General features: G+C 38.4%; 1 pseudogene; it reads left to right on the top strand.

Annotated features, from left to right (window-relative positions):
• Positions 1–6453: 6453 nt before the first annotated feature.
• Positions 6454–8643, top strand: LOC149161477 (L-type lectin-domain containing receptor kinase SIT2 pseudogene; annotated as a pseudogene).
• Positions 8644–8897: the final 254 nt, after the last annotated feature.

The following is an 8897-nucleotide window of genomic DNA, read 5'->3' as shown; positions in this document are numbered from 1 at the left end:
GAAATCCCTGATCCAAGTGTCATTTTTGGAAGATTCCAAAGCAATGACTCATTGTGCCACTTGTCCCATCTCGCTCAGCGCAGGTGGCCTTTGTTCCACTTGCTTTGCAACGCAGGTACACCATGGAGCAACTGAGTTTCAGCGCAGAAACCTAGTGGAGCACCTGCTTTGATTTCAGGATTGCTTGTTTTGAGTGTTTTCAGGTGGAGAACTGATCTGAGAGCTGTTGGTTTGCTGACCTTGTTCCTCTAGGGGTAGGAACATCATGTTTAGGGAACTTTGGATCCCTTGGATTATTGACAATTCATGCTTGTTGCTGTAAGGCACAAAATTGTCTATAACAGACCTTAACCTACAAGTGGTTTGTGGTTACTTCTGGGATCCTTATCCTCAGCCTTAATGGATTTATAGAGTGCTAACACACCCAATCCCAATGATTATGTGTCAACATAAGTATTCCAATTTCATGCATCCTTTCACACGTAATAAGAGTTTACCATTGTTTATTTAGTTTCAAGTTTTAGAAAATAATCCTATATGATTTTTTACATCACAGATAATATCTAATCTAATATTTGTTATGTAATGCCCTCAAAGCTAAGTAGAATGAGCAATGAGGTGTTGGTAAGTTTTCTAGCTGGGTGATTTTCTTGTCCCATTGTGAAACCTAACAAAAATTATAAACAAATAATGTTATTTCATTACTATAGGTTACAAAATATATAGTTTAATAATTTTTTAAGAACAAACATACCCTAATTGAAGATTTCAACATTAATTATCCTTCTCTAAACTAAATTCATACTCTTATTTATTTTCTTTCATTTTTCCCACACTTTATTAAATTTTTTTATTTTAATATAACATTACCTGACAACATCTCCCTCATACACTGGGTTGTAGAGAACCTCTCAGATCAAAAGATATGGCTAGTTAAAATTTGGCCAATCAAATAGTGCCACATCACCTGACCTGCTACATGGCATCCACATGACTATTCTAGTCATGTGCCATTCCATACCATGTGGAAGTTTCTGACCCTTTCATAGTTCGTCATGAATTAACCCTTGTCTATAGCTCACATGACCCAAATTATATATATTGGATGTGAGTGTGGCCTTGTTATGGCCATGCCACCCTAGGAATAAAATCCTAGCAGGTTTCCAATACAGACCCCATTGAAATTGTCAGGGACTACCTTCCAAACTACATGGATCCCTGGTGATCCATCCTTCATTCTTCTCGATGCCATCGGTAACCATACCAAGTTTGGTGCTCCATCATTTCCACCTCACCCAACTGATTGAATCCCTGGAATTTCTCCCAAGGCTCCCTCGTAAAGTTTTAGGGTGCCTCCCTTGAAGTACCGAGGTTACGTGGCAATGTATGCCTTGTAATAAGGTTTAATATCCCCTACTATGTAAATATACATGTTCACACCACACAACATTTGTCTCCACTTGATAGGCCTTGTGCGCCATGTCACCTTGAGACTTAGATCCTAGAATTCTACCATGTCCTTCATTCGAAAGGTCTGGGGTTTGGGCATCTGAGGTGATGTCACTAGAAAAAAATGGAATGGTGAAATCATCCACCTTCATGTCCTCCACGTGGCCTAGATCCCACATATGTATTCCTCTTCACATTGAAATCAAATCTTACGTTATGATTTGGGGGTCCTTCGCCTCAATGCACCAATCGGCTCCACCTGCCACATCATCCTGGAAATTCATCCTCAGCATGACCCATCTACACTCCCATCGAAATCTCCATGGTACCAAACCTCTAGTACAGCTCAACAACTCTCACACATTGTGACATCCAATAGCTAAGATCTCTCCCATCTATGCTCTTGTACATGGAACCTAGTCACATGACGCTTAAGCCTGAGTCCCTTTTACTCCTATGGGTTTTGGACTACCAGTCCCATGACACTTGGTCACTATCAATGCATGTGTAAAGGGAACTTATCCCATGCCTCCAACACATAGTCTATGGACATACACAGGTGTATTTAATACCTTTTGAGCTATCCCTCCTTAACTTACCAAGGCCTTGGTCTAACATGTCAATATGTAGATGTTTGGACCCTCACATAAGTAATTAAAATGATATCCATCTTGAGATTTATCATTGCATATATCTCTCATGATTTTCAATAGGGATCAATCCATTCAATTATATAGATATCATATTATTCCTCCTGAGCTTGTAGGTAAATATCAACCTAATAGCCAAGTTGTTATAGTGTAGACATTCATTCAATTAACAGAGAATCTTATCTATCTCCTATATACACAACCATTTAGACTAATTTAAAGTCGTAGGATGAAGACAGAGATAACCCACTCTTAAATATTAACTTAAGCAATTATCAACCTCATTTCTAGTAGGTAAAAATAACACGAGGAGCATGAACAAACATTAATATGTCAATCTTCAAGGATTAACCATCCCTAATCATTTGAACAACATTTAGAATTGTTTATTCACATATGAATTTAGCATTCCTCATCAATAACATAGACATTAAAATAGAAAAATGCATTATGCAAAGCCTCTAACCTATGTGGCTTACTACTTAGCAACAAAACCTACCAGCCATTAGTTTAACAAAGTATAATTATTACATAGATTCTCCCATATCTTTGATGTTCTAGCACACAGAAAATAGTTTTGGTTCAAGAATTGAAAAGGTTCAAGCATTCCTTGCATACAAGCCATTTAGACTAGAATTATGCTCACATTAACACAATAATCTAAAACATTACATATCCATGCCCTTAAAACAACAATGTTCATTCATACAAGAATGTCTCAATACTCAATAGTACAAGGTATGCTAATCAATACATAAGAAAGCATAAAATTGGTCATAACATAAGATTCATAAGTGGACACTTCTCTTTGATAGGTTTATCCAACCAATTGTGATTGGGGCTTCAACTATCCACCCAAGCTTAGACACACTGCAACTAAGCATTTATTGTAATAGTAACCTCCAGGTGAGATTCTAGAGCTTGATGATGAGTTGTTAAGGGATTAAACCAAATCTTCCAGGTGAAACATAGGCTCTAGAGGACCACCCCCCTCCACCCACTAGCTACATCCTATAGTCAATATCTCCCAGGGAATTAAGAAGCCCACCACCACCACCCTCAAATCAGCAAAGGAATCGAGAGGCTATACCCCAACTCTCAAATGAGTAAGGGAATCTCAATGCTACAACTCCACCCAAAAATCAACAAGAGACTCCATAGGCTATACCTCCACCCTCAAAGCAACAAGGGAATCCAGAGGTTATACCTCCACCCTCAAAGCAGTAAGGGAATCCAGAGGCTATACCTCCACCCTCAAAGAAACAAGGGAATCCAAGGCTATACCTCCACCCTCAAAGTAGCAAGGGAATCAAGAAGCTATACCTCCACCATGAAAGTAGCAGGGGACATAGAGGGCATACCTCCACTGAGAAAGTAGCAAGGAAATCCAAAGGCTACACCTCCACCCTCAAAGAAGCACGGGAATCCAGAGGCTATACCTCCACCCTCAAAGAAGCAAAGGAATCCAAAGGCTATGCCCCTGCCTTCAAAGAAGCAAGGGAATCTATAAGTTATGCTCCCACCCTCAAAGAAAAAAGGGAATCTAGAGCTTACTGTAAAAACCAAGAAAACAAGCAGAAAGGGGCTAGAAAACTCTCCTACGAGGAATCCTAAGAATAGGCCTCCACCTAGGCTATCAAGGGAATTTGGAAAAACCATCTCCGCCCTTGAATATTATAGGGAATTGAGAGACTGCAATCCTCACTTGAGAGTTGTTCCTCCACCTCCTAATGCTCAACCGAAGGATGGATCTACTTGTTCCTTTTTTATAGTAGCACCAAGTTTACATCTCTCGTTCTCTCATTACGTCATTGCAACTGCTTTTTAGTTGTGTGGGGACATATCACTATCACCCCTTCCTTCTCATCCATGGTGGTTCTATCCTAAGTGGTGGTGGGTATGTTGTGTATCAGGACACTTCCTGTTGGTTGACATATCTGTTCCTCAACTGTCAATGTAGCCCATTCTCTATTTAATTTTGTCTTTTTTTCCTTATGGATTTATCCAAGGTAGGATGGTTATGCTATTGTTCCTTCCTACTCAATTAATTTGAAAGACCAGTCCATTTAAAGAACACCTTCCAGCCTTCAATTGTTGTTATGAAACAAGTCAAACTTCCTTTAAATCCCAAGCAACCTCCTCCCTCTAATTCTAGAATCTTTGTCTCAACTCTGAGACTTATTTAATTTTAATCAAAATGTATGAAATATTTACAATGAAGGAGAATTAGTGAGAACCATCCAAAACCAAGTCAAACTTCCTGAAGAAAAGAGTGGGAACCATCCAAGGAAATAAGTTGGATTTGAATCAAAATGTATGAAATATTTACAATGAAGGAGAATTAGTGAGAACCATCCAAAAATAAGTGAAACTTCCTTTAAATCCCAAGCAAAGAGTGAGAACTATCCAAGGAAAGAAGTTAGTCAAAAGTCAGTCTCAACTTGAAGGCAAGAGTGAGATTTTCAATACCATGTTAGTGCTACATTATATAATCATTTAAGAGTGCCATATAAATTACTATTCTAAAGAGATCAACATGTCTTTTTAGAGAAAGGATAACAACTATTCTACCCCACAACATGAGCTAAGTTCAATTAAACAAATTCAAATTAATATTAACTTAAACATGTATATATCTGCCAAGAAAATATTTAATATTATTAAGGAATAATTAATAAAGTTAAATAATTAAAATGATTACCATGAAATAAATTTTCTGTTGAGCTAACAAACCAGCTTAGATCCATCTTAACTCAGGATTTACCAATCTCTTAACATGCGATCTAGGCTAGTTTATACACTTAGTGTTTTTTCTTTGGATAAAATTAACCCCGCATATTTTTTTAGGTGTGATACCAATTTTCATCATTTATATATGTGAAATACGTATTAATTTTCACTTGGATAAAATTTACTTCACATGAAAACATTTTAGTTGTAATATCAATTTACATAATTTATATATGTGAAATACTTATTAATTTTTATTTAGATAAATTTTACTTCACACAAAAGCATTTTAACTATCATATCATTTTACTTGATCTTATAACTATGATGTCCATTTACGTAATTTTTGCACAACATTTTAGTTTTGTAAGTATTCCAATTTCATGCAACATTTTACATTTAATAAAAGTTGACCTATGTTTATTCAATTTCAGCAAATAATCTTATATATTTTTCACATCATAGATAAAATGTAATCTAATATTTGTTTTATAATGCTCTCAAACCTAAGTGGAATGAGAAATGAGGTGTGGGAAAGTTTTATAGTTGAGTGAGTTTGTTGTCCCATTATAAAAGCTCACAAAACATTTAAAAAAAACAATATTTTAGTATTATAAATTACAAATTATATAGTTTGAATTTTTTTGAAGATAAAACATATTTTAATTTAAGATTTTGATACCTATTTTTTTGGTTAAACTAAATTATTTTTTTTGTTTTCTAGAATTTTATGCATATTTTATATCTTTTATGATCTAATATTATTATATTTATCTATTTTTTTTTTAATTTAATTGAATCAACCTACTCAATAATCTTTTATTTCAGAATTATAAATTACAAATTATATAGTTTAATTTTTTTTAAAAATAAAACATATTTTAATTTAAGATTTTGATACCTATTCTCTTTGGCTAAACTAACTTCATATTTTTTTTGTTTTCTTGAATTTTATCCCTATTTTATATTTTGTGATATAATATTATTATATTTATCTTTTTTTTGTTTAAATTAATTGATTCAACCTATTCAATGATTTTTTTTTTCTTTAAATTTCTTATTGACCGTATCTCATGATAGGGCGTCTTAGAACGAATTTTTTAATTTTTTTAACTTTTGCACAGCGTTGTGTCTATTCACGTGTGTATGGTTGTTTGAATAGAAAGCATTGTGTCTGGGTTCTTTGAATGTTATTTTGTTGGGATATGTTTTTTCAAAGCACGTGCACGTGATGGGTTGAAGATATCCTAATGTGATTATGATAACGTTATTAAGTAAAAATGGTAAAGTGCTAATAATTCATATATTTCGGCGTGACTTGCGTTGGGACTTTCTCCGAAGTCTTGAGACTATTCAACTGTGAATATAGCTGTTGAATGTTATTTTGTTGGGATATATTTTTCTCAAAGTGTGTGGTGCTATTTGTCGTCGCTCGTTGATGTCTTATCTAGGAATATGCTTGTCCTTTGCTTTTATACCTCCTTGTCCTTTGCTTTAGTGTTTCTTCCCACACAATTGTATGGTCGAGTTTCTTGCCATGTTGCCAATGGTGGGTGCGTAATATATTCAGGCTGCACCAGTGAACTTGAGATAAATACATAAAACCGTTTGTGTGATTATAATATATGTAATGAAACATAGAAAATTAATAGATGGATTCTTGGAGAAGAAATGGTGTCTCTCCTGGATTTCTAGCACCCCGTGTCAGCAGTCTCACTTTGATCGCCTTCCTCTCCCTTGTCATACCAGTTTTTCCTACCACTTTTGTTTTCGACCGATTCAATAGAACCAACTTGATATTGGAGGCGGATGCTACACTCATGCACTCCCAATCCGTGCTTGCTCTCACAAATCACACACGTTTTATGCTTGGCCGGGCGCTGTATTCGATCCCTGTTCTAATGAAAAGCAACGGCACACTTTCCTCCTTCAGCACTACCTTCGTTTTCAGCATGGTCCCGCCCCAATCTAATGCAGGTGGGAACGGAATGGCTTTCATCCTCACGCCCTACACATCTCCCATGGGCGCTGCCCCAGCTGAGTATCTGGGCTTGCTTAACGATACCAGCAACGGCCAGCCATCCAATCACTTATTCGCTGTGGAGTTCGACACGGTCAAGAGTGCGGAATTCTATGATCCCGACGACAACCATGTGGGCGTGGACATCAACAATCTCATTTCAGTGAACACAACACCTGCCGGCTATTGGAAAGGTGAGGATTTCCAACCATTGAGCCTCAAGAGCGGACGCAACATACAGGCCTGGATCGATTACGATCATCTTCAAAGCCGGCTCAACGTTAGCATAGTGTTGGCCGGCTTGCCTAGACCACAGAAGCCCCTCATCTCTGAGAAAATCGATCTGTACAGCGTTCTAGAAAAGAAAATGTTCGTTGGCTTTTCAGCGGCTGCAGGGAACAATTACGTCGAAGACCATTACGTTCTTGCGTGGAGTTTCAGCACGGAAGGCACGGCACCCCACCTCAATATTTCACATCTTCCTTCGTTTCATGCTAACATGAACTACAAGCGTCCGAAATGGGGATTTATAGCCGGCGTGACAGTGGCTGCTCTAATTATCATTTTGCTGGTGGTTGCGGTTGTGTTTTTGCAAAGAAGAAAAAACAAAGAAAATATCGAAGAATGGGAGCAGTTCTGGCCCCATAGATTTACTTACAAAGACCTAAACATCGCCACGAAAGGATTTAGGGACGAAAACATTTTGGGCGAGGGGGGATTCGGCAAGGTTTACCGGGGTGTTCTCCCGGGCAGCGGCCACGAAGTCGCAGTGAAACGCATAACAAATGAGTTCACGGAGGGAATGAAGAGTTTCGTGGCAGAGATATCGACCATGGGGCGCATGCAGCATCGGAACTTGGTACAGCTCCTGGGTTGGTGCAGGAGGAAGAAGCAGCTATTCATAGTTTACGACTACATGCCCAACGGCAGCCTTGATAAACTCATATTCGGAAACCCACCGGTGGTCCTGCCGTGGCCTCGGCGATACGCGATCCTGAAGGGCGTAGCCGCGGGCTTGCTGTATCTCCACGAACAGTGGGAGAAGAGGGTCATCCACAGAGACATCAAGTCTAGTAATGTGCTGCTGGATTCTGAGGTCAACGGGCGGCTGGGAGACTTTGGCCTCGCTCGGCTGTATGATCATAGCAAGAATCCGGGGACGAGTCGCGTTATGGGAACGCTGGGGTATATGGCGCCGGAGCTCACACGGACCGGTAAGGCCACGACCAGGTCGGACATGTTCAGCTTCGGGGCTCTGCTGTTGGAGGTGGCGTGCGGGAGGAAGCCCGTGGACCTATCCATGGACGATAGACGAGTGTCTCTGGTGGGTTGGGTGTCCGAGCTGCACTCAGACGGAAGGCTGCTCCATGCGGCAGATTCGAAACTGAGAAATGAATACGACGCGGGCGAGATGGAAAAGGTATTGAAACTGGGTCTGTTTTGCTCCGATCCCAACGCGGAAAGAAGGCTGGGGATACGGCAGGTGTGTCAAATACTGGCAGGTGAAGCTCCTTTCCCTGACGTCCACACTGCTTCAATTAACGTGAATGTCATCGGTCTGTCAATTGGAGGTGTTAATGGGGATGCCGATTCAACTTAAGCAGAGGACAGGCTTCTGGATGAAACTCCGAGTGGAAGCCGGTCAAACTGGCTCAATTCAACCTAGTTAAGCTCTTCATCTTCGTTCAACATCGTTCAGTATTCAGAATAATAAATTTGTGTATTCTAAATGCTATACGTTTTTGTATACTACGTTTCTCCACATCTTTAAGTTCCATATATAATAAAAAACTGTAGTTCAACTCCACATCTTTAAATTCCATATATAATAAAAAACTAAAAAACTGTAGTTTAAATGTTGTATGTTGTGGTTGTTTTATTAAAAGGTTTAACACTAAATTTGAGTTATTAATATCGAGTTGACTGAATTTATTTATGCATTTCAAATAAAAAAAATAGCGAGAATTGTATTGTATTACTACTATATCACTGAAATACATGAAAAATTAACCAAAAAATCCTTTAGAACCATTAAACTTATTCACCCA

This window comes from Pinus tabuliformis, chromosome 5_2, assembly GCF_031772625.1.
Source record: "Pinus tabuliformis cultivar Carrire ecotype Pingquan chromosome 5_2, CPIR1, whole genome shotgun sequence".
NCBI classification, from domain to species: Eukaryota; Viridiplantae; Streptophyta; class Pinopsida; order Pinales; family Pinaceae; genus Pinus; species Pinus tabuliformis.
Note: the sequence above shows the minus strand (reverse complement) of the source record. Positions and strands in the feature narration are given on the sequence as shown.